Consider the following 27,382-nt stretch of genomic DNA (forward strand, 5'->3'; position numbering starts at 1 on the left):
TGCACTTCCATTACAACTTAATTTAGAGGCTTAGCTGTTGAAACAACATCATCAGGTTGGACTTAATGTTTTTGTTCTTCATGTTAGATGTTACTGAGGTTTCAGAATTCAAATAACACAGGCAATAACTTCTCCCATGGATTTATTGTACTTTGCTGTACACAGACTGTAAAACAGGGCTTTCTGAAGCACTTTGGAAGAGCACTTCCATTTCTGCTCATGCTGAGTCAGCAGCAGTTCAACTTCTTCAGGGTATGAGAATGACAACTAAATTATTTATTGGTTACAGGTGTTTATATTCAGTTTACCCTAAAGATATGAATTCCTGCTAGCAATTAAAGGTGGTTAGCAGTTTCCACACTAATGTAAACATTTGTATGCAGTAATTAGAGCTTCTTCCCATTCTCCCATAATGAAGAAATGAAAATGTTACTGATAGCAGCTATCCAGTGCTTTGTAGCTCTATTAACCTGAACAGTGTCACTGTAAATTGTTAAAGAAATGCTACTCTGATAAAATAAAGTAGTTTTGATTTCATACTAAAGGTTCATTTTTGTTTCTGTGAGCTAGTAGTGTTTGGAGTACAAACATGCTCTGATGGTCTACACAGCTCTGGGATATCTGTTAATTTCTTTTATTGCTATTCTTGTTTCAAGAATAGTGTCCTCTCTGCATTTTGGCCAGAAATTTATGTCCTCTGTTTTTGAAACAGATTGCAAAGAATATTGTAGTTATCAGTTGCTTCAAAAGAATCTTTATGTGGATTTTTTACTGTATTCAAGTAACATGAAAGAATCAAAGAAAAAATAAATAGAATCAGCAGAAAGCTATTATTTATCACAAAAATAGCCATCAGTTGCTATGGAAAATTATTTCAAGAGGCATTTCCAAATACTAAACCTGTATGGTTCTTTAGTTTAAATATCTGGGGAAGAATACCTTCGGTTTGATTTAATGCAGTTTATTCTCAAGTGGCTGATGCAAAAGGCAGCAAATTCATGTTCTCTGCCCTTTCCAAGTAAATTTTTGGTGTAACTGTAATAATCATTGAATGTACAACAGGAGAATTTCAGTCCATGCTAAAAATAAGGCTGCATTTAAAGGTTTTTTGTACCCAAATGATACATTGTGTCTCTTTAATTGTATCATACTCTGGGGTTGAAATTTTTACTCAGTTTAATTTTTACCTCAAGACATTCAGCACTACAACCACCTTGTAATGAGTACAGCATATCTTTACCCTTTACCTAGTCAGAACAATGAGATCATTTAACTATAATGGTTTGCTGGTTTCCAGAAGAACATTTCTTGGCTCTTTGTCATTAATAAAACCTTAGACAGTGATTGTGGAAGATTGCTAGAAGAAAGAAGAGTAAAACGTAGGATGGGTTCAGTGTAAGCTGGTGTAATGGCAGTGAGTGAAATAGTAATTTACATGGTGTGAAAAAACACTTGGGATTTAAAACACTCTGAGGACGCTGAACAGACATGGAGCAGTCCTGGTAGACTGCTCATCTGAATCTAATAACTTCTTTCACAGAAGTTTGGCTTTGTTGATAAAACATCTTCAGCTCATTCTTATTTAAGATTATCTCTTAATAACCCCAAGAGAGTAGAAAATGTTGAGAATACTTGAGTTGGTTGCTTTGTTCTTATTTCTTTGTGACGGGTCTATTAGCTAGACCTCTATATGCTTGCTTGCATTTTTAATATTCATTTCAATTGGTGACCCAGACTGTTAAGATGTGAAAATACAGTTTCATTAAACTGAAGTATTCATAACTTAGAGGCAAGTTACATTGATGATTAAGTGAGTTTGAAAATGGAAAGAGTTATAAGCTTAATGCAGACAGATAATGCAACATCAAGATAGGTTGAAAGGGTGAGAAGGAAGGACAGAGGTCAGCTTGAATAAAAAACTGTACAAACACTCCCAAGTTCACTACTGCAGAAGGAAAAACCCACATTAGATAATTTAATTTCATGTGGAAGATGGTCTTTAATGAGAACAAAATATTTCAGATCACTTAATAGATTCTGAGGTAGATGTTGTTTTGACTTCTTACAGTTATAGCATTAGTGGAATTTACCAGTCAAGTCTAGAATGAGAAGGACTTTGAAGAGGTTTGCAGAGAAGTTAGTGTGGCTGAGTGATCTCTGCAGTCTGTGTGGAAGCACCAGTTATCAGTGTTATTGGCACATTTCAGTGGTGCAGATATCTACAAAACAAATGTAGAGAAAACTTCTTCCCATTCAACATCAGGAAGAGAAAGCTCTGGGGAGACCTTATTGCATCCGTTTGATGTATAAAGGTGGCTTATAAGAAAGATGGAGAAGGACTTTTCACCAGAGCCTGTGGATAGGACAAGGGATGATGGCTTTAAGCTGAAAGTATATTTAGATATTGGACATGAGGAAGAAATCCTACCCTGTGAGGGTGCTGAGGCTTTGGCATAGCTTGCCCAGAGAAGCTGGGGCTGCCCCTGGATCCCTGGGGGTTCAAGTTATTCTAAAAATATCAGAAAATTAGAAAAGAAAATCCCTAGTTCAAGGCCAGACTGTATGTGGCTTAGGGCACCCTGGGCTAGTGGAGGGTGTCCCTGCCCATGGCAGGAAGTGGGACTGTGGATGGCTTTTGAGGTCCCTTCCAACCCAAAACCAATCTGGGATTCCGTGAAAATTGCCTCTTGTGGTATGATTAGATGGAGCTGGCATTAGTGCTGGTGGCTGACATTTCATTTTGGAATGCTCCATACTAAGCACATGTAAAAAGGACTGTCTCATAGCATGCTATTAATGACATGATTTCTGCAGCATCCATCTAGGTCAGCTGCTGCTGTGAAAACGAGTGACTAGAATTCTGCAAGTTACCAAGTAAGTAAAAACTTGCACTGAGTCCTAGGAAAACCATTACAATTTGATTTGCTTAGCTTGAAATTTGTTGATGAAGTGACTAGAAATAGTACAATACTCTTCTAGTTAAAATATTAACTTAGCAACACATCTAGGTGTAAAACCAAACAAAACGTAGTCATTCCAGAAACATTTAACAGGTCTAATTAGGAAGCTGTATCAAAATGGATTTTTTCTAACTTGTTAGACAGTGTTTATCACAAACAGCAGAAGAGTGAGATACAGAGCATTGATTCTGTCCCACTTGAGCTGTACTAGGATAATGACTAGTCAATGTTCTAATAAAAAAAGTTTGAAAATAAAATACGAGTGATTACGAAAGCTGTAAGCATTGAAAATTGTTTTTAATGATGTAGCTACGGTTTCTGTTACTGGAATAGCTTTTACTGATTTATATTGGTTTTTACTCAGATGGCTGTCTGGTTACAAATGACGTTTTCATTGGAACTGAATTAAGGATTTAGAAATAACTTTTAGAATTAGCCTAACTAAAAGCTTGTATCTTTTTTTCTTTAAATATTACAACATCTTGATTTTTGCCTGAGGTTTTTGAACAAAAAGTGCTTCACCCTATTAAAAAGGTTAGAGAATTGAGGTAAGGAAAGGTTAAGTGACTTGTTTAAAAGCCACTGAGCCCTGTCAACAACAACAATTTTAATTTGTTGACCCATGCATTGCTTTGTTTTAACACACACATTAGATATAACACAACACTTGATAACATATCATTCAACTGGAGACACACTAAAGTCAGGGTCAGGGAGAATTTTTATTTTATTCATCTGGAGTGGTTTATATCCATTTAGCAGCTTCTCTTCTTGCTGTCACTTTAAAATGGGGTGAAAAGAACATGATTACAGAGGAGGCTATGCTGTTCACTTACATCATGGCTACAATTTTTTCCTGATGTTTTTAATTTCATATTTAACTCTCTTTGCTTTTTATCCAGTATTGTAGGAGAACTAAATAGTCGTAGTGACTTATCACAGCGATGTCCAGCTCTTTTTTTCAAAGTTGCAGAATCTGGTATTGTACAAGTAGGTAAAATTATCTGCACTACCCTGCATTTGTAAATGTTGCATGTCTGCTGCACCAACTGTCTTCTACAGGTCCCTTCAAATTTCCTCAGCGTTATTTTGTTCTTCTGTAGTTAAACACTTAAATGTGTAGTCATCTTATTTACTCTTTCTTAAAAAGCCCTTTGTTCACTCTCTGCACTTTCAGTGAGCAGACATGTCATCCCTCTCATCTGAAATGGCTTTTTCTTTAGCAAACTTTTGCAATGGACTTTGTTAGAGGCTTTTTGAAAGGTGTAAGTCAGATGCTATCTTCATGCTGTTTCAGAGGAAGGAGCCCTGTATGAGTAAGGTAGCAAAATTCCCTTGGAACCTAGAAAGGAATTGCTACTTCTTTCCTCCGTGTAAAACACCTAGCAAGACTTATTACTCAATAGAGGTTGAGATCAATCTATTGATCTATTTTTTCATTTCAGACTAGGAAGTTATTAAGTTGCACTTCTCAGAGTCAATTTGAATATTTCGTTAGAGTTTTGAAAATTTATTTGGATCCTGAATGAAACAGGCAAATGACTGTCAATGGGGGTCTTCTCTGGCTCTGGAGGTTTGTTGGTGATTCTTGTACGACTTTGTTCCCACATTGATTCTTTTAATATTTCTATCTCTGTCCCTGTATGTTGGATTTAGAACTGAAATAGCACTTCTCTCACTGTTTACAAAAAAGATAAACCTTTTAATTTTTAAGTAGTTTCCTCAGCTGCCTTTTTATTCTCATTTTTTCCAGGAGACTTTGATTCTGTCACAGACTCTGAGCTTCTATATGCTTAGAAACATCATTTTGTTCCTTGGTTAATTGCTTTCTCATGCTTTTTAAACTTTTAATTTCCATCATTCTTTAATCTTCTGTCACTTTGCATATTTTCCCTTCTCCAAGTTATTTTGCCTTAAAAGACAAGTCCTTTGGGACTAGTGGGCTTCACCAGGACATGCAATTATTGCCTGGATGTGGTGCTAGTTACAGACAGATTAGTTCAGGCATGGTTCAGAAGCTGTGAAGCTATGCCTTAGAAAAAGTGGCCTCAGAAAAAGCAGCTTGAGGTATTTCGAATTTAAGGACATTTACTTTCCCAGAGAAAAGGCTGTTTGGATTTAGAGCAAAACAAGCTAACAAACACGGCTCCCCAAAAAAACCTCCAAAACCCAACAAACCAGTAAAGGTATCTTAGTTGAGGAGAAAAAACTGCAGACAAGAAATGTGTGGACCAGAACTCATATGCAGAGTAGTTAATTGTGTTCAGAGACCAAAGAGCATGGCATGGAGAGCTAGGATCTAGCAACAGGTGACAGCAGGATCTGCTGCTTATTTTGCTAGTACTCTGCCACCCTGCTGCTTCATCATTCAGCTTTATTCCATCCAGTTCTTAGCAGGAATCCCATTCTGTGTCAAAATAAATAAACATTATTAGAAATATCATATCTGAAATATTTTTTCACTAGAATCTGTTGGTAAACTTTTAAAAATTACATTAAATAAAAACCCCAAACAAACCCAAACCAACAAACCCTCTTTATCAGAGTGGCTATTCTCTTCTAGTTAGGATCTCACAACTTTTTACATACAGAATTTTCATACGGTAATGAAAGATATTCTTAAATCATGTAGTCTGTCTTTAGGAGGTAGAGGTTCTTCACCTGCTGCAGCAACATCTGCTTGCTTTTATTCAATTAAACAGCTGCAATATGTTAGAGGAATTTGTGCTGACTTTCCTCTTCACTCTGATTTCTCCAGACATCATCTACAACATAATTCTTTACACTGTTACCAGGCACTTAGCCTTCTGAAGATAGGTAATTATGAAGTGCCCTTGCTTTTGGATGTAAAACCTTATTCTGCAATTATTGTTTTCAATCAGAACAGAATGTAGTCTGTGAGTGTTTCTCTTTTGTATTGACTTCTGTTACAATTAAAAGTAATGCTAATGACCTCCCGATTTCTCTGGCCTCACATTGGCAGAAGGATCTGGCTTTCTATTAATCCAGCCAGAGTTACTGTTGGCATAGTGGTGACTCCAGTTTTTCTGAGTTAGCATCGTTCTGTTCACTTAAATTTTGCAGTAACTTCAGTTAATGCTTTCATGTCTTACAACATAGTTACTGGAATGAAGAGATCTAAGGTTGAATGCTGTGGTGAGTCGACTCATTGTTTTATTATTAATCTAATTTTTTTAGAGTAGTTTGTTAATTTTGGGTGTTTTTCACATTTTTTGAAGTGTAGGTTTGGCTGTGTTTAACCTTACTGGTCCGCAAGGATAAACAGTGACCTATTGCAGTTCTCTTAACATGGTAAAACTCATCTCGCTGAGTTGTTGATTGGGAAAGATATCAAACGAACTTGTGCTTGGTCTGTACTTGTATCTTTCTTCATACAGCAGTAGTTAAAATTTCCTTCCTATGTTAGCTTTTTGTGTTAAGATTTTTGTCAGTGCTAGTGGTATATTTACAAACTGTCTTGCCTAACTGTAGCTTTCGTGATTAATGATTATTTAAGTCCATATAAACTGTTTTCTAAAATGAAAACCTATTTTTGCTATCCTTTAAATGAGAATGGCCTTGTAGAACAGCTCTGAAGAAAAAGAAGCTCGTAATCGAAATGCTAGCAGATCCATAACTTTACCCTATTATTATCTAAATAATTTTGTAGATATTCAGCATAGTCTCTTTTCAAATTCCTTTGTGGTTGGTTTTCCCAGTGCAGAGGATCTTGATGAAAAGAATCAATTAAGCCTGGAAAAGCTCTGATGGTATAAATATCCTCAGTAAATAAATTGTTATTGTATTGGATAAAACATGCTGATTTAAAACAGTTGATAAACCCTATCTTGAGACTGTGGCATATTCTCTGGAAAAACTCCCAGATTTCATAGAATGAATTATGCATGAGTATCTCTTTATGTGATTGAGTTGACTGGTTGCGATGTATCTGAATATTCTGTTGTTTGATTCTGATTTGTTCTCTATTGAGAGCTCCCTCACCAGTGCCTTGTGAGGCAGGGGAACAGCACTGAATTGCTGCTCTCAGATTAGTGTGGTGCATTGTCTTCACATTAGACAGCATCAGTGATGAGAGCAATATCTAATTTTGAAGGTACAGTCATCGTAAAATCAAAGAGGTGAAGTGATGAGATCAAGGATGTTCTGGGATGTTAGTGTAGTTATTACTGTCAACTGCCTTGTCAAACAGTGGAGATAATCCACTCAGTTCAGCTTCCAGCACAGAATGCTGGTTTTGCTATCATAATTTTTAGGTCTTGAGATGCTATTTAATTCTTGCCATTCTAGCCTTTTATTTTCTTAATTCCTCTAGAATGAAATTTTAGTATGTTATGTCTTCAGTCTCTCCATCTAAACCTGCATGTTATAAAAGTGCTGTATCTGTATTCATAGTGTTAACAATAACTACTTCTGCAGGAATGTGCACCTCCAAGAAGATATTCTTGGGGGCTTTCCCTGAAATCCATATGTAGAGGGTTTTTTAAAAAAATTCAAGGTTAGCTCTAGCATTAAAAGCAATGAGAATAAGGGTTAAAGGATCATTTTAACTAGTTATGACATTGGGTTTTTAAATTGCATAGAGCTCCAAGTCCAGATATCCAGGGGTCAGGGGGAAGCAACTCAGGAAAGGGAAAATGGTGGACCAAGAATGAAAATTAAGTTAAAGGGTATAAGAATCAGTAAGTTCTAAAGGTGGAGAGAGAGAAATAGAAGGAAAATACTGTAGATTGTTGGGGTACAATGAGTGAAAGTGCATGGATGAACATGGGCCATTAGAGAACATGAGTAAAGAGGTGGAAAAGCATACATACGAAACAAGGGAATATTAGCTCAAAGAAGAAAGGATAAAATTGTTTATGACAGCAATTTGAGGAGACTAACACAATGTGTAAATTGTGTAAATACGGCAAAAATGTATCTGCAAATTAGGATTCAGGTTTCTAAACAGATCTTCTTGGTTTCACTCCCTTTCTGCTGTTGTTTGTTTCTACAAACAGCCAAAACACTGAGCTTAACTAGGGTTGAACGCTCGCAGAGCGTGAATGCGAACGTACAAGTGTTAATGGGTATGTGCGATTCCGCCAGTAGTCATTGCATGGGAGGTATGGACAAGTCCAGCATGTTTTGTGTAACACCACTGGAAATCTGAATATTACGTTCTATGGACTTGACAACAGTTAAGTTTTCCTTTAAAATATTTAAAAATCAGCAAATGGAATTAAAAAACCCCACATTCAGAGAATCTGCAGTATCTGTATAATCGTAAGTATGTACTTACCTGCAATATAGTACCTACACACCTCCAATATTTTCTAATTATGCTTTATAAATTATTCACTAACGTCTAATGAATAAGCCTGAAAGCCTAAAATAAAATAATAGAAGACATCAGTAATACTGAAGATGCCAGAACCAAGACTTGAAAGGTCAGGAGGAAAAAACATGAACAAACAAAAGCCCCCATCCTGTTCACAATATTGACGTAAGTAATTTAACTTCCAGGTGGAATTGTACAAAAGTCAGCTTGGCTATTCTCAGGAGTGAAATTATTCATGAGCATACAAGTTTACCAGGTCAGGCCCTGAATCAACAAGCCAGTGACTGTGAAAGACAGTCCAGAGCTGGAGAGTGAAAAGGAAGGTTAATGAGAAGCACTGGAAAGATATTCATTAAAGTGGAAACTGAAGTCACCTAGGCTGAGAACAGTGAGCTCAAATGGAAGAAAGTGAGTTTCGCTCTCAAAGTTAGAAAGAAGGTTAGAATAGAAGTCAGAGGAAGTAAATCCTGCATGGGGAGTACCGGTGCTGTCAGATGCTGCTGAGTGGCAGCTGACCAGCACATTCCCTTTTGAATGCTGAATAGTGTGTGCTGACTTGAGTTTAATGTCTGTCTGAACTGGGAGCTGGAATTCTGAAATCAGTTGCTTTGTGGATTTGTAGGCTCTGTGCATATGAGGCATGTATTTGCAGTGAAAGGAGAAGTGTTAGAGATACGTGACTTTAAAACTTATATAAAATTTGGCCACTTTTCCCTATTCTCTCATTTCAGAATTCAGAATTTAAAATTGTATTCTGACACACCAGTTTTTATATCCAAAGTTATGCAGAAATTTTGAACACTTAATTCCCAGCAACATTTGCTTTCAACAGTCATAACACCAGAGTAGGAAAAACATCCTGGAAATGAAATTGACTTTTTTTTTTACTCACGTTAGTCTGTGGGTTTGGTTTGTTTGGGGTTTTTCCTCCCCCTAAGCCCTTTAACTAATCAGTGATAAACTGAAAAAACACCTAAATGAGTCAGTCACAATCATTTCATTAAATGCTTGGGGTTTTTTGTGATTCTTCTTTTGTTCTGTATTTTTAGGAAGGCATCAGGCTGTCACTGAGCACCAAGCCTGGGTGTTCAGCATACTACTTTCCACACTCTCCTCCTCTTCCTCTAGTGATCACTAAGGAGTTAAAGCTTCTCTTATGACAGCTTTTGAACTTCTTGGAACACATAAGCCTCAGTGGGTCAAGCACCTGTATACTGAAAAAGATGGTAAGATCACCTGTTCTCAAACAGTTCTGTTCTCTGCCTTGGTGCTACCTCACCAAACACAATTCAGAAGTTGTAAGGACAGAGAGGGTCTGTGCTTATTCCTGAGTGTGTGTGTGTGTGTGTCTGCAGTGAAACCCATTCGCTGCCCTTCCTCTTGTAAAAATTTGGGATGTCAGAACTGACAGATGGGTGTGTGCTAGGACAGCATGTCAGGAGAAGAAAATACAGTGGAAGAAACAAGGCACAAATATTGTACAGCCTGTCGTTCAGTGAACACAAGTGTCAGAGATTGAGAAAATAGTCACATGATGGAGTTGGTGTTGCTTTCCTGGATTAATGCTCTTGGTAACATCAAACAGGTCAGAGAGGTCCTGTCTTTCGCTTCTGATGGTGACTACCTACTGTATAACATTTTAACTTGCAGATGAGTTCTGGTGTAAAATTTTACAGCTGAACTAAGCATGTTCAGTATATCCTTGTCAACTGTCCTCTATAAAGACTGGGGTTGTGTCACAGTGGGAGGCTTATACTTGGGAGTTTGGGGTTTCCATACAGAATGAGTTCCTAGTGGACACTTTCTGGTGGAGACAAAAAACTGTTTCTTCCTTAGTGGTGGAGCTAAGTTAGCAGTTTGTTAGATGAAATAAAAGGAAAAGTATTTATTTTACTTGGTGAAAATTGTGCTTCTCCCAGCTGCCCAGGCATTTTAATGGATAAGCTGTATTCTGGAGGTGAGAGGAGCCAAATGGATTTTAGTTGTTGGCAAAAATGGAGGGAAGAGATTGTCTCTATGAAGACAGAACCCTAAAAGAGAAGTTAATATGCTGGCTATAAATTACATGAGTCCTGCTTCTGATTAGCTGCACAATGGATGTGCCTAGATCTAGTCAATCCTTATGACCCAGCTGTGAAGTGGTTTGCTGTGAAGTTCATGTATTTTGTCAGCTTGGTCCTATCTTCCAAGCTTTGTATCGCTTTTAAGGGTTATCTTTTTACTGCTGCATCTTCTCCACCTTGGATTGTACTTTTCCCCTTTTGCTTTCTAAGGCAAAGACTGTTGGACTCAGAAGAAAATCTCATGTATGTCAGGATTTTTCGAGAAAGAAATGACCATGTTGCACTTCAGCATTTCTAGGATGATTCCTTCCTTCATGCTGGGCTCATCCTCCTTTTCTCTGTGCCACATTCTCAAACTTGAAGTACAAGGCAGATTTCAATAGTAGGATATGTTATATACTGTACCAGTTATACCAGTCCCTTGGGACCAGCTTCTTTTCTTGTATGGGTGAAGATCTGACGTACATTCAGTGTTTGGCAGCACAGGTGCTACTTCAGTTGTGTTAATCTCAGATTAAAATGCTTGCTTTAAACATAAAAATAAGTAAGCACTTTTAAAAAGTTTGATTGATCGAACTATAAACAGAGATGTGTTCCTGGAGGGTGTATACTGAGAACTTTTTTTATATCAAAATGCAACACTTGTGTGTCCCACTTTTATCACATAGCATCAAAAACAATTACAGCAATCATGAAAGACCTTGACTTTTTCCTTAGGGAAATGCTATCCAAGAAAACTCGAGTTATGTCTAGGGTTTTTTTCTGTCTCTATTAAGCTCATCTTTAACATTTTTCCTAGAGGAAAAAAACTGACTGACTGGTATCATCTATTTACTGTATCAGCTGAATTTGAATTTAATTTTTTTATTCTCCCAAAGTCTTTTAGATCAGGAATTTTTCACAAAGGGTCATGGAGAGATGTAAAATTGGATCTTACATAAGAGTCCATATTCTTTTCAAGAGGAAGTCCTTTGTCTTCCAAGGATTACCAAATAGCTTGTTGTTTGGAGAAGTACTGTAGCTGCCAGTCATTGTTTGTTGAAATTCATTTCTCCTGTGAAGGGCTCACTGGTTCCTGTTTACTGCTACCAAGTGATGGAGCCTCATCTGTAGCGCGCAAAAGATGCGATAATGAGATTCACTTGACTTACTCAGAATTGGGGATGCTGTGCATGATTAGAGGGGAGTTTTCATTACTTTCTTGGGAATTCAGAAGCTGAGGATTTGCATGTTAATAGTAGATTTTACTTTTAAAACATGCTTTTATTTTAGTGAGTTCTGTGTTTAAAATTGTGAAATAGAAGCTCCCACGCTTCAAGATCTCATGTTGTCCCTGTAACTTCAGAAAAAATTGTTTACTTCAGAACTAAAAAAAATTTATTATTTATTAAAATAATGTCTCTAGAAAGTTTGTGTGAAGATCAGGAAACTGAGCTACATTCTTTCAGTCTGCTGTGTACTATTGCCAGAAAGAAAGATCTTGCCAGCCAAATATATCCTTGGTTAGACTTCAGAACTTGCAGCAGGGAGTAATAGACTTGCATGGATTTTGCTTTGCAATATGATTTTTTTTTTTTGCTGAAAAATTCTGTTGTCAGTGTGGCATGTAGGCCAGAGTCTTTCTTTAGCTCATACAGCTTTATTGGATCCACATGGAAAAGGGGCAGGGAGAGGGTTAGGTGAATCTCTAGGAAAAATTCTTGTTTCAAGTAAGCAGTTGTGAATTGGAATGTTCAAAGGGAGCAAATCCAAATTTAAAATGTATAGGCAAGGGTTCTTCATACTTATTTTTAATCCCTAAGAGCTCCTTATGAGCTCTACAAGTTCAGAAGATTATAGAACTGGTTTAACACCTGCTGACTTTGGGGCATTTTCATTTGTTTGTATTTTTAAGCTTCTGCTATTCAGGCTTCTCCATCTCAGCAACATGCTTTTCCCTCTTGTGTTTCTTAGGGAGAATTTTTTCAAATTCTTCCACCTTTGGAGCACATTTGGGTCCATTCTCAAACCCTTGTGAAAAGGGTCAGGATAGGAAAAGAAGTTGGAATATCCATAAGTAACTGCCAACATGTTAGCTTCACACAATTGAAAGACGGATCCTTTGGCTCTCTTTTTCTGAAGAGACTGAATAATTTTCACACACCCTCAAATGAAAGAAACTAGCTGATTAGCTGTTCTTTATGCCCCTCGTGATTCCAACAGTGTTGAATTTTTGCTCAAAAGCCTGATTTCCAAAAGATCAACACTGTTATGTGTAACAAAACGTATCTTCAAAACTGTATGTTAAATAACTAATATCTTTATTTCTTAGGTTGGTGAATTTGGTGTTACTAAACCTTACAAAATTTGGAGCAATTGGCTTAATATATGCTGTCTTCTGATTTTTGGAGTTTTTTGTCACTGTGCTTGTACCAGTGGCTGTACCATGGAAGCATAATAACTGTATTTACAGATGCATAAAACTAGAGTTCCTAAGAAGATACGCTTGCTTTGTAAGTGAGGTAATGTATCAGGTCTGTAGCAATTTTACTTCTGTTAATAATCCAGCATCTGAGATGGGTACTTCTGTTATGGAGTTGAAATCCAAATAAATAAAATAACCCATGCCATAAGCGTATAATTAAAGAAGATTTGAGAGTTGATTAAAACCACTGCAGCTACAGAAGCTTCTCGCAATGTTAATGATTTCTGGCCAATATATTTTGTACTGAATTAATGAGTGTCTAGGGTTATGGGTTTCTTCATTTTGGCTTGGGTCATTAATACGCTCATTAAAGCTTAAAAAGTGCCTTTAGCTGCCAACTTTTTTTTTTTTTCCTCCTTTTTAACCTGGAAATCTCCTTTTGCTGAGACTCCATGCGCTAAATTTACTGGTGTCTGCCTACAGAGTACCTTGTAAGGTGTTCAACATTAGTGCCTCTGCTTAAGAATGGGCATGAGTGATGCTTTGCCACTTCATTCAGCAGGATGGAATAGATCATGTTCTTCTAACATAGTTCAGAAACTTTTGTGTCTCAGGTAGCTCAACAAGTCTGCAACATGTTGCTGTGAGGCATTAAGTCTTTTTGTACTTTTCTAAATGAAATTATGATCTTAGAACTCTTAATAGAAAAATACAGGTTTACAAAATGTTGAATAAGAACCTATATGAAATAACAGCAATGCCATTCCAAAATGCAAGTTCTGAGATTAAAATTGTGGAAGTGTGATTGGTTTCCAGCTTCTGTTACTTTTTCCCCACTCTAAACAACAGTCGGTCTGGGACCTGCTTGGGTTTTGATTTCTTCCAATGAGAGCTTACATTGTGATTTAATAGTTCTAGTAAGTGGGGTTTTAAGGTGGTTACATATGATAGTCATGAGACTTACGTTCATGGTATTGCTCTGAGAACAATCAAATTTTCAAAATTAATAAAGCTGCTCAGTGATAATTTTTATCACTTTTACACTCAGCTTTTCCTAGAAGCACTTATTGATGGGCTAAATGATTCCTCTCAAAAATATAATGCAGTGGATTAATTTGCTCCTTGGTAAAAAGTAAAAAGGCATCTGATGTTAGAGATCTAGATCATCAGGTGGAATGCATCATTCCTTTGCAATGATTTGTCTGTCTCTGCCAATGATACACGTCCTCCATGTTTGAAAACATGAAATCAGAGCTTCCTCCTTCCTTTCTCATGAGATTTTAAATATCCTACCTCATAAAAAATTTTGCATTACTGCACTACTGGCTATGCCTATACACATTTATCACAACAGAATCTGTTTGCAGTGAGCAGTTATGCATTAGGTGATGGATCTCAATGCTGTTGGCATGGAAAAACAAGAATGTAGTGTTCAGATTGAAGCTAATCCTGTTCAATATGGGGCAACCTCTTTAAACATCCAGGGAGGAAAAGGCTCACAACACTGATGACTGCATACAGAAAGGACCTAATCTCTCATTTTTCAGTATTCCTGTTGGTCAGCATAGTTTTTCAAGTACCAAGGACAATTTTTTGGTAACTTTATTAGCAAACTGTGCATCACTTTGTGGTTTGGAGTTGGAAACTTGCGGCTATCACTGCTATTTTTTTTTTCCTCTCAAAATAATTATACTACTGAAACATTTACTATAGATTTTTTGTGTGTGTCTCTGCAATACTGTATGACTTGCACTGCAGCAAGCTTGAGTGGTCACAGATTATTGATTTTTAGTTTTTGATAAAAAAACTTCATAACTGTAATATCTCTGATATGTGATTTTGGGGCACATTGCCAAGGAAACAGTCTTCAGCAACATGCTATGTATATTCTTCACTGTGCTGATGTGTTGTCCATTGGAAAGGACTGTTTTTCTAGGAATAACTGCTGTAATTTCTTTAAATGTACTGACAGCATCAACCTCACTTAGAATTGAATTTATTTCTGGGATGTTTTCTTTAATAATTTTCCTGAGATCTACTTTGTTGCTATTGAAGAAATAAAAAGAAAAAAAGAAAAAAACCACCAAAACAAAAGCACAGCAAAGTAACACTCTTCTCCATTCATCCCTTTAGCTTCTGTACTAGGCAGGAGAAAATATGCTGCTAAAAATCTGGAGGCACAACAGATAAATAAAACAGCTGCAGTCACAACTTTTTATACCAGAAAACAAAGAAATACTTACAATTTTATTATAAAGATGGCATGGAGGAAAGCTTGACAAGGAAGAGAGCAGCCATGCTTAGAAAGTTGCCTGTTTCAGTGAGCTGATTCACTGCCACACTGAAACACGCAATTAATTCCCTATTCTCAGCTCCTGTTGGGTCGTTCCTCGTGTTTTACCTTGTTGAGTTTCTGAAAATAGCTTGTTAACTTAACCTCTGGGTATTGGTTTTTTACAGACACTTGAATGAGAAGCAGTAGATTAGGACAGAACATTTAGTTAAGAGCCTTTGTTTCATATGTATATACTGTGAATTCCTGCTGGATAACTTCAATTGCTGTGTTAGATCAGGAGGTATCTTATACCATGCACATCCAAAAAGAGCTCTGTACAACTTGCTTGTTTCTTCCTCTCTGCCATTAGTGATGCCTTAAAATAGTTGTTTGTCACTTAGTTTTGATGAAATCACAACAGTGTGAGGTTCCACCAGTGAATTCTTCTGTCTTAGTCTGCAATCCATTTGTCTGTGTTAATCCAGTGCTGTCTTTTTCACACCCTGAAATACTTTTTCTCTTTTTAGAAATAGCCACTCCTGGAGGAGTGCTAGAAGCCTCTGCAGAGAGAGCTGTGCTGGGCTGATCCTGGCTGGAGGCCAGATGCCCACCAAAGCTGTTCAATCACTGCACTTCTTGGCTAGACAGGGGAGAGAATCTATAGCAAAAGGCTTGTGGGTCCAGATAAGGACAGGGAGTGATCATTCAGCCATTACTGTCACAGGCAAAACAGACTGAACTCTGGAAAATTAATTTATTATCAAACGAGAGTCAAGTAATAAGAAATAGAGCCCAAACAACTCCCCTCCCTTCTTCACAGGCTCACTGTTATTCCTGGTTTCTCTCCCTTCTCCCTCTGAGTGGCACAGGGGGACAGGGAGCAGGGGTTGTGGTCAGTTCATCACACATTCTCTTCTGCTTCTTCCCCCTCTGGGAAACTACTCACACTCTTCCACTGTTCCAGCATGGGGTCCTTCCCCAAGAAGACAGTCTTCCATGAACTACTCCAGCCTGAGTCCTTCTGTCCTGGTTTTGGCTAGGATAATTTTCTTTCCAGCAGCCAGTGGAATGCTTTGGTGGGCAGCTGGCATCCAGCCAGGGTCAAACCACCAAGCCTTCCCACAGCCTGCAGTTCTTCCAAAACTGCCTCAGCATGGGTCCTTTCCATAAGATGCAGTCCTTCAGGAACAGGCTTCTCCAGCATCAGTCCCTCATGGTGCCACAAATCCTGTCTTCACCACAGGCTGCAGGGGAATCTCTACTCCAGTGCCTGAAGCACCTTTTTCCTATCCTCCTGCACTGACCTTGGTGTCTACAGAGTAGCTGTTCTCACATCTCCTTTCTTAGGTTGAAATTGCTCCCTGGGTGGCTGTTTATTCTTTTGTCCTTCTTAACTATGTTATCCTTGAGTTGCTACCACCATCACTACTGGACCCTGCTGGTATTGGCTCTATCAGATATGCTGGAAGCTTCCAGCAGCTTCTCACAGAAGCTATTCCATAAATCCCCTCACCTCCCCCAAAATCTTTGGCATGCAAACCCAATACATGAGCATGTGTAGGCAAAATAAATTGTATTTATAGGCAGAGCTAAATTGTCTTTTTATTGATTGAGGTTACACCTAGAAAAGTAACTACCAGTGTTTTCATTACAGTTCTATAGGTTTGAATGTCAGTTTTTATATACTTTAAAATTTTAGTTAATCCAAACCAAATATAAGCCTCTTGTTGCTGGATTGTTGAATGCTGTTTCTAAATATGTTGTTCCTCACTACAACCCTGCAGCTATTCAGAAGTTCTGGGATAGTCCTAGTGATAGAATAAAAGTCAAGAACGTAGATCTTACTACTGCTCTGCATCGTAAAGGGATGATCTTTCTTGCACGTGTAATGTCTTATGCTGCTGTAATGCCTGAACTTTACTGGCAGGCAGCTCTTGGGTCCACAGCATGTTTGTATCTGAAGTAATTTTTACAAAATCCACTTAAATATTCCAAAAGTTTTTGTATTGTTAGGAAGACCTTTTACTGCCCCCAGAGAGAATGAAGATTCATTGACTGTCAGCCCTGTCTTTCGGGTAGCCAGAGTGCCATCTTCTTTTCTGAATGTGCAAGTCTAACTTGTCAGTTGTAAAGGTTCTCACTGAAATGATTTGTTGCCATTATTTTGGTTAAATCTATGTGCAGAAAATGTCAGTGTGAAGAGCTGCAAATTTACAGAAATTAACATTGCAGAATACATGACTTCAGTGATAAAAGTTGAGTCAAGTGCTGTCTTTTGTTCCCATATAAGCTTTATGTTTGTGCTGCAGTCTCTTTTTTTGTTGAAAGAGCTGTATCAGTTCCTTACAATATGCATTTTGTCATGCTGGCTTCTAACTTCCTCAGGTAATTTTGGTCTCGTGAGTACAAGCATGTACAGAGCAGTATACTTGCCAGGGTTATAAGTAGGCACAGTATGTAAACCTTTTGTGCCACCACTGTTAACTAAGCAATCCAGGTTAGTTGAATGAGGGAAAATCAAAGTGTAGAAGCATGGCCTTATTTGCTAGTTTTGATGACTTAGATGACCTTGTACTATTAAACAAGACTTTTAGCAGTTCCGTGTACAGTAGCAGAATCAGTTCAAGATAGGAGCAATGAACCAGAACTGTCCTTCTTATGTGTTGGGTTTGTTGTTTTGGTTTTTTTTCTTAAGTGACTTTAAGATGATTCTCATACCTTGTAATTAATTGGCCATCTTGGGAAATCTGCCATAGGAATGAATGCAGTTGAAGTAGTCTTTCGTACTAGCTAGCATTTGTTGGGAAACTTTTTATTTTGAAGACTATTAAAACATGCATGAACAACTACCAATTACTTAGTCCAGGGAGAGTTTCTTACAAAAAAATATGGAAATTATCATACAATAATAATAAAAACAAGAAGTATGTCACCTAGGGCGTGAGCATATGTGCTCCTAACAACTTCAGGCTGTGGACTATCTGTCTAATTAAATTAATCAATGTGGTTCAATATCAGTTTAAATAGTTGATTCCAAATTGCGAAAAACAAGTTTATTTGCATGAAACGCAGAGCTGCAAATCTCAAAGTCGTATTATAGAATCCCAGACTGGTTTAGGCGGGGAAGGACCATGAAAAACTCACTTAGTTCCAACCCCCTGCATTGGGTAGGGGCACACTCCACTAGTCCACGGTGTCCAAAGCCCCATCCAACCTGGCCTTGAACACTGCCAGGGATCAAGAGATAGGCCCACCTCCTAAAATATTTAATCTAAATCTACCCTCTTCCAGTTTAAACCCTTTATCCCTTGTCCTATCGCTACATTCCCTGATAAAGGGTCCCACAGGAAAGTTGGTGAAGGCTTTTTTAGGTACTGGAAGTCTGCTAGAAGGTCTCTCTAGAGTCTTCTCCAGGCTGAAGAAGCCCAACTCAGCCTGTCACTGGACATTGCTCCACAAGGTTATTTTCTGATCCTGTGAAGCATTTCCCTTTCAGTGATTTCAAAGAAGAAAAAAATTGATATTGAGAGTTAGCTTTTCTGGAAGAAGATTTTTTTTGTTGCCTTTTGTTACAAAAGGGGGAGTGTCTGCTGGTCAGCCGCTGCCTGCATCCATAATTCGTGGATGCTGGGAATTCGTTGTGCTTCAGGATACAGCAGGAGTGTAATGATCTGTTCTGTGACAATGTTGGTGTTCTCGTCCCTGTCGTTTTGCCACTGAGCAGGCTGCCAGTGAAAATAGCAGCTGGAAGTAGGTATCAAGAAGGTTGTGAAATAGCAATCTCAGTGCTATTAAATACCAGTGTGTGATAAAGTGAAGCTGCTCTCCCCTGCAGCCAGAAATGAAGACTGAAACAAATGAGGAAAATAAGATGTGGATCTCAAAAGGGAGACGTAAGACAATAGACACACCTCCTCCTCTCTCTTTTTTTTTCTCCCCTCTACCTACTGATGTATTATTCTTTCTTGCTGAACATTCTGTCTTTTCACATCTGAAATAGCAATAGTTGAACTGTACTTCGTGCTGCATCTCTGCGTGTTTGCTGTGTTGATTGACTGTTAAGGGGAAAAGGGAGTTCCATAAAAATGGTACAGCAGTGCTGGGTACTAATGGTGTGAATTCTAGATGAAAGTGGGAAAGCACATTATTTCAAAACAGAGGTGATAAAAGGAAGATAAATTCTGACTAAAGGATAAATTGTTAGTTAACTGATAATTAAAGATATGGGCAGTGAACATCCTTCCAACAGGGTTCCTCTAGGGATAATTTTTCTTGGGATAGAAATTTGGTCCTATGAGATTAAATGTGTTCTGATGTCCCTGGATTATTTTATCTGTTACTTCTGCCAGTGACAACTAGTGTGCGTGTTTTGGTGCTTCTCCCCACTTCTTCCCCCAATACTTTCTGCAGATTCTTCAACAACTGAAATTACAGTGATAGAATCTATGACACAGCTTCTCTTGTGTTTCTATGAAACATGCTGCAGAACAGCCCTTAATCAACATCAGACCAGCAGTGTACAGTTGCCTCATTCCAGCTTTCTGCCATAGGCTCTGGTTTTTCAAATCAGAGCTCTGGCTTTATGATCCCACGCTATGCAGAGCATTTTACCCTGAAATAAATGGGAATGATTTGAGAGCTGTTTCTGTTTAGCACATGCTTGAAGGTAAGAGCATGTACTCAGACACCATAAACAGCTGAGCAAGGATGAGTTATTTGCTTACTAGTTGGGATGAGCTTTCAGCTTTTGTGCTCCTTCTGCTGCACGCTCTGTAGCATGTTGCACAGAGATTGAACCACTGCTGGGATCCGCAGTTCTGGATGAGGTACAGAGCAGAAGGATCTTGAAATCAGGGGCAACAAAGCTATCATCATAGCAGAAGATTGGAAAGTGATCAAAACCAGGTAGGAATAGTTTGGGATTTGTGCCAGTGGCATGGTAGGAGCATGAGGCTGGGACCATAAAATCCAGAATGCAGTGGTGCTCTAGATGAAATTGTGAAAACTTTAACTCTGGCTGTTCTTTAGCAACTACTCTTTTATAGTCTCATCCAAAAATGTTGCTTTACATTTGGTTGAAGAAATTAAGATGGACAGAAATATTCACATAGTTGAAGGATGGAAAATCTTATTCCACTTTAGAAAGTCTTCCACTATTTTTCCATAACATTGAGACAGAATTTGTGCATGAAGTATGATTCTGTTTTTTAAATGTCATCGTCATGCAGTGTTTGCTGAGGAAAAAACAACCAATAAATTGACCTAGAAAATCTATCAAACCGCATGAAAATCTCATGGCTCTATGTGGACATTTTATTACAAAGCGCAGACACATACTGTGTTCATTGGCAAGCTTGGCTTGATCAGAAAACTCAAAGGCATATAAGCTTTGTTTCCAGAAAAACTTAGGCGATTTCTATTTCTTTTTATTGAAGTAATGTGTAATTTGTGAGGCTGCATGAGTTAGGTGTGAAATCAGATGAACTTCAGCAGTTCCAGTTACATTACACTGTGGCTAATGCCAAAGACACCCTGTGAAATGAAATTGCTGAATTTCACACAGCACATGTACATAAGAAAAAAAGAAAAGGGACTTCACTTGACAGCCAGTAGAGGAAAATCTGCATTTCTCTTGTTCTAGCGGCAATAGAATAAAAGATCTCTTTTCAAAGTAGTATTATGTGGATATTAAATAAAACCCAACCATTTAATTCTGTGTTCTAAAGTGGCTTAGTCTCTCGCCTGTAAGATTCTGCCAATAAATTCAAACTGGATCAGATACAGCTTGCAAAATCTTTCAACCATTTTGCTCTCATTACAGAGACTGATGCAGTATATCTGAGACTCCATTTTTTTTTGCTTTAATTAATTTTTTTCAATTGCAGCATGCTTAAGGTTTTAAAAAATTTCAGCCTGGATGTAAATGTGTTTCCTAAAAATAGCTTTCAGAGAACAAGATTAATGTTTACCATAATGCATCCAGTTATAAGAAGTTAATGTTTAAAAATAAGGCTATGTCATGGTGATTATTCTAGGGTTTTGTTCTGTTTTGTCAATCTGTCTTCCTTGAAGTTGTGTAAGTCAGCTGGACCTCAGGAAGGAGGATTGATGAATCCCTGCAAATTCACGTCCTGTGCGTGTTGCTTTTCCTGTAAATGGCCAATATTGATTACATGTTGGTATAGACAAATGAAGCAAACCAAAGATGTAGTGGGTTCAGGTTGTTCATGCTTCTAGCAAATATAATGTCAATGCATCAGGGAAGGGTCAGTGCAGCAGGCAACAAGTTTGTGTAGATTCAAGAAGGGTAAGTCATTCAACACATGGCAGACAATAATATGCTCCTCGTAGGAGTTTGATTTTGTAGTTTGATTTCGTTCTGTGATTTCTACATTCCAAATTTTGTTTGGTTTAGTGGCTTGGTGATTTCCCTGTGGTTTTAGCAGTAGTTGTTTATACAGAATCACATCCATGAATCTCTGCTTCAGGAGATGGGAAAATGTTGGAAGGCTGCAGGAAAGAAGTATGTGCATGTAGTGAGTGCCATTTTAAGTATCGTTGTATGCTTACTCTGGGATCTGTTACCTTTATATCTAATGTATATAGGAGTTGAAAGAAATATTTTTACTGAGTTGTTCTACAATATGCGTTCTCATTCTTGGCTATAGATAGTATTTAGAGGTCATTTAAGCTGTGAAGTGTTAGGTTTTCATTTATATTTGGTGTAAATTCTTAAGGTTTATATATACTTTGGGATACTTAGCCGTGAATAGTTGATATTTGGTCATGTTTGTTTTCTGACCTAAGTGATTTTTGTAACTAACTTTGAGACCAGGCTGAAGCTAAGCACATAAAAGGTGGACTTTCATTTTATATGCCCTTTTAAAAATTATTATTGCTATTGTAGATTCTGCAATTTCATGTCAATATTATATTCTGTTAACTTTTGGTTCATGTGTAATGTATCTGCTGCCTGGTAAAAGAGGCCTGAGAAGTGGCATGGAGTGGCCACACTACTAAAGAATCACCTCACTGCTTGCTTGAAATAAGAACTCTGCACAGTTGATAAATCGTCTCATATTGCCTTTGCCGCGGTTTCCAGCAAACCTTATATCAAATTCCTGAAGGGAGTGGAAACACATGCTATGTCCCTTGTCAAGCATTCCTCTCAAGAAAGGATATCCAATAACTGTATAAAAGCATGTGCAGAATTATTGCAAGCCTTCTGGGTCTGCTCCACCAAAGCTGTTAGCGTTCAAGCACCTTGTTTTTCAGATTGTAAATCTGCCCCTTTAACTTGTATTTGAAGGACAAGGCTAAACACAGAAGCTGAAAGAGCTACTGGTGTATCCATGAAGTGCAAGTGTAAGTGAATCCCTACACATACAAGGTTGGTCTAGGTGAAAACTCTTAAGTAGAAACAGAAGATCAGGATTGTTTGCTGGAGACAACTATTTGCACTGCTGCTAATCCATCTGTGCTGAGCTTTTACAGTATAGAGTTTACTTAGAAAAAACCAAATCACTCTTTGTCCCCCCAAAATAACTAAAAATAACTTTTAAAAAACCCCTGCAATACTAAGTTTGTAAGTTAGTGTATTTGGTCTATAAATTTAGTTATGCTTTTGCTCTGCAAAGACGGAAGGGTTATTGAAATTCCCTCTGTATAACCTTCCAAATTCTGTCAATGTTTTTTTTTTGTTGTTTTGTTTTCAATTTAGATATTTTTAAAGGGAAGAGAAGGACACTTAGACAATTTCACAGCACTAGGTATATTTAATTTAGGATTAGCAGTAAAAACCTTTAAGTTCATGCTTTTTCTCTCTCTGCTTTACCTGTCATCTCCTCAAGTATTTTGCTGAAGTGCATCTCAAAACGTGTTTTACAGCATTAGGATTCGTAGGAATTTAGAGGTCACAAGATTTTTTCCTGATCTATATGATGAGGATGAGAGAGATGTGTTTAACATGTCCAGGACACCAGAAACCCCATAAGTGGATGTGTTAAGCACCAGCAAAGGAAGTCAGATCGTAATAGTACCAACAGGACCTAAACAGACTAATTTCTACTTCTTTTACTGAATTGTTTTAAATGCACTATGTCAGGTGTGAAAGCAGAACTTTTGTTGGAGAAAGAACTACTGTTGCAAAAAATACTGGTTAAAAGCCTATAGGGAACTTAGGGCTGTTAGAAAAATAATAAACCAAGTTTTGTAAAATCAGAGAAACTTGGACTCTACTCTGTAATACGATTTTGCTACAGGGATACAGAGACATCTAGCAATGTTTTTCCTTGCTGTTTTTGGTTATGTGGTTGGTGGTTTTTTGGATTTTTTTAACAGCATATATAAGCAATTAATTTCCAGTGACTGAAATAACTGGTTGAAACCACTGAGAAGTCCATCTATTTTGAGATGCCAAGTACTTTTAAAGAGCTGTAGAAAATATGGGACTTAGGTTTATATGTTGTTTGCCTGGGTTGTTTTTTTCTTTTAAAAAAAAAGGTATTGTGAATGCAAAAGTTACTTTGTCTCCTTCTTTTAAATAGAGTTAAAGGAGAAAATAATTAATACCTTTAGAAGAGAGAATGCATGAGGAAATGGGACCTGTCTCCATTGCTCTTCTGTACTGAGTCGGTTACTCCTAATAATCCCTCTTATAAGAAACACGCTCTTACTTTGCCTATGAGGCAAGCCTCGCTGGGCATTATTGATCTAGAGTTTTCTACCAGAAAAGCTGTGTTGTTTGTTTAATATAGTGTGTTGTAGTTGGAATGGACATCTATCTGGTACATGACAGAGGAAAGTTGGTTTCCCATTTGCTTTTTTATGAGAAGAAAATGACTTGGATTCCCAGAGCAGACGTGGAGAGCAGTGAAAGTGAATGCTCTTCACACACGGTTGCGTTAGCAAACGGAAGCTGATTCTTACTCTAGTTGTTCTGGGTCTGGTAAGCTAGTGCCCTGGGCTATTGATTCTTCCTACTATGTGTCACTTTTTGTTAGGCTCATTAACAACAATTCTTTTCCCCCAAACTCAGTTTTATCCTCTTTGATCAGAAAGCTCGTATGTCTTGGCCCAGTTTCAGCAAACGCCTACATATCTGCTGTTGAATACTTTAGTCTCCTCCTCTCTCTTTAAACTCTTATTTTCAAAGTGCATGAAGGAGAACAATTTTTATCATCAATAGTGAGGGGAAGCTAGGCAGCAGATGTAATCACACAACTATCTTGTATTGGTTATAAATAAAATTTTAATCATTAAGAAAACAGCACTTTTCATGTAAGAGACGCTTCAAGGGCTATGCTATTTTTTAAATTTCCTCAGTTTATCATCTTATTTATAAAACCATACGTGCATCTGAAATGACCCTTGGCAAGAGAATCTCACAGTATATTAGTTCAAGCTTTGGTTAATTGCTCTTTATGTAAGGGTTTTAGATCTTAGTGTCATCTCAATTCTGGTTGTAACCTTTCAATAAGAACATGTGATAACATAACGTTTTTCCACACTTTTAGGTTCAGTGTTGATATCCCTTATGTTAGCAATGTTCTGTTGATAACTAATGGAATGAGTATGGTGATCTTTGATGTTTATGCAGCTTGTAATAATGTGTATAATCACAGTAGGCTCACGTAGCTTAAGTTGCATTTTTGCATTTCATTCAAACATTCTGCATACAATAGGAAGCGACAGACAAAAGTGTTTGGGAAATGGAGAACTTCATTTCAACACTTGAACTTTCCTCCAGATGTCAGTGCATCTTTTAATTTTGGAAATCAGAAAAAGGTTTCTTCCGTCTTTCCTGTGCATATTTTCCTACTTGTCTGTTTCTGAAATTACCAGAAATCAGACAGGAATATCTCGGTGCTGTGAATCGTGGCTCTGGTACATTAAGAAATGGGTGAGAAAAACATTCCTTGATCTAATAATTCTGGTAATTAGGGGAGGGAATTACTGGTTTCTTTTAAGAGAAATTTCAGTGGATGTTTTTCCCCTGTCCTCAAAACTTTCCAACATTTCTTGCTCTAAATGTATAACTGTAAACATTTGTTAAAATTGCTTAACAATATCACAGAATCATAGAATCACAGAATATTTAAGGTTGGAAGGGACCTCTAAAGGTCATCTCATGCAATCCCCCTGCAGTGAGCAGGGACATGTTCATGAGATCGGGTTTCTCAGAGCCTCATCAAACCTGACCTTGAATATCTCCAGGGATGGGGCCTCCTCCACCTTTCTGGGTAACTTGTTCCAGGATACTTGATCCCAAGTGTTGCTTTCCATACATTTTTCATTGCATGATTGTGGAAATCAGGAAGTCTACTTTCTCTGTTACTGTAAATAACTTGTGTAGGAAATGAAATTCATTATTTTCAATATTGAGGCAATTGTGTGATAGATGTCTAAAACCACAAATTGGAAACATAAGTCTCTTCTGCGTAGCTTCAGTTAGGAATGATGGTAAGTCATTACTGCTTCCTAATGTCTCTACTGTCAACAGGATAACTTGTGAACTGTCTCTCCTGCTGAACTGGATGCCTACATTTGCAAATGCATGGCAGAGGTAATAAAACACATCCCTTGGGACCATACCTTGGAGAGAGAAGGATTTTCATGTTACTAAGATTAGTTTGTAATGAAATCCTACAGAAGTCCATCTGAAATTATCTACACTTTCAGTGGAATGAGGGCAACACACCTGTATGCAGGGCATGCTCAGAATGGACAAAGGAGATTCATTCTTGTCAAATGTGCCTTTAAAGGAATTGAGTTGACAGTCATTGGGAAAAAGTACTGTACTCAAAAACAAAAAGGACATTTTGTTTGGCATAAAATGGCAGGATATAGTTTTTGTAGGAAAAAAAAAAGGAATGTTAGGACTTAAAAGCATCACTGAGCTTTCAAAGCTAGCAAGTTGTGTAATGAAGACTGAGTATGCTCTTTGTGAATTAGTATCCCTTAGTTATAGGGCACTGTACATACCGTTAATATGAATGACGTAAATAATATTTTACTGGTTGCTAAGGGAACCATACTCCCTGGATTTCTTTTTTGTTGTTACCCTGAAAGTTGGCATGTATTTTAGAATGATCTGGACAACGGAGCATGCAGTTTTCACACAAGCTTTCTCTGCAGATCATCCAGAAAGCTTGTTAGAGAAATACTTCATTATTTGGATTTCTTGGTAGAGACATTGGCAAATCTTGTACTTTTGGATCCTTATTAAATACTTTTACTCATAATACACCATGGCAACAACTTGATATAATTTTGACAGAGATAAATCATAAACATTGCTTTGATTTAATTTATTTCTTTAATTATGTCAGTTTCTACATGCTTGATGAAGGGATCTGATTTGTGAATTGCAGTACAATATTCCTATCACAATTCATTACGACTTGCTTGTTCTAGAAGGTGTGTGACTGACAGGATATCCACAGGAAATTGTCTGTCCTTATTGTTGTACATGACGTGTGTTTGGTACAGACTGGCTTTTCTCATTGAAAGCATCCCATATTGTATCCATACAAGCATTTGCATGGCTTCTGTATGATGCAAGGAAAGAACAGTATGCTGGCAAACAGTTACTACTTTCAGACACATCTCCATGAGTGTAACCGCACTAAGCATCTGCGTTGCTTTTGACTGGAGCGTAGCTGCATATTAGTAAGATACAAGAAGCCTCTCCCATCAAACTGGCCTTTGATGGCACTTCTCTTACAATCTTCTGCTTGAAGTTGGTTTCTTTTTAGCATCGGGAGTTTGTCTTCTGTTGCTGCAAGAAAAGAAAAGCTCTCTCTAGCAGGAAAACGATTTCCCATCTTTCTACCTCTGATGCTTTGCTGTACAGAAATATTCTGTGACTGAACAGGCTGTTTCTTTGTACTGTAACTTTGCCCAGTTTGCTGCAAGAAAAAATTGTCAGTGCCTTGATACGGTGAATCTTGAAATTTGCAATATGGTGACTCTTGAAAATGAAAATTCCTGTAGTTGATGAGTCCAGTACAGGAATCTCAGTGCACATAGCATTAGACATTTGTGCCTCAGTTCTGGAGACATGGTGCCTACCCCTAGATACTCCTCATACCTACAGTTCATGAGTTTTCTTTTGTGTATGCAGAGAAGCAACAAATGCTGTTACAATCTTCCTTTGGCCAGAAGAGATTTGATTTCTCTGTTAAAAAACAAACCCTATCATCAGAGGTGGGGCATTATGAAGGGTCTTAGTTATGCAGCTGCTGCCTCTGAATATTCAGGCTTGTTGTTTCAGTTTCAAAGTACACACACTATGGACTCTATTCATTCCAATATGTGATTCCTGTTAAGAAGTAGCTTTTT

Source organism: Gallinula chloropus (assembly GCF_964237585.1).
Source record: "Gallinula chloropus genome assembly, chromosome: 11".
Classification (NCBI taxonomy): Eukaryota; Metazoa; Chordata; class Aves; order Gruiformes; family Rallidae; genus Gallinula; species Gallinula chloropus.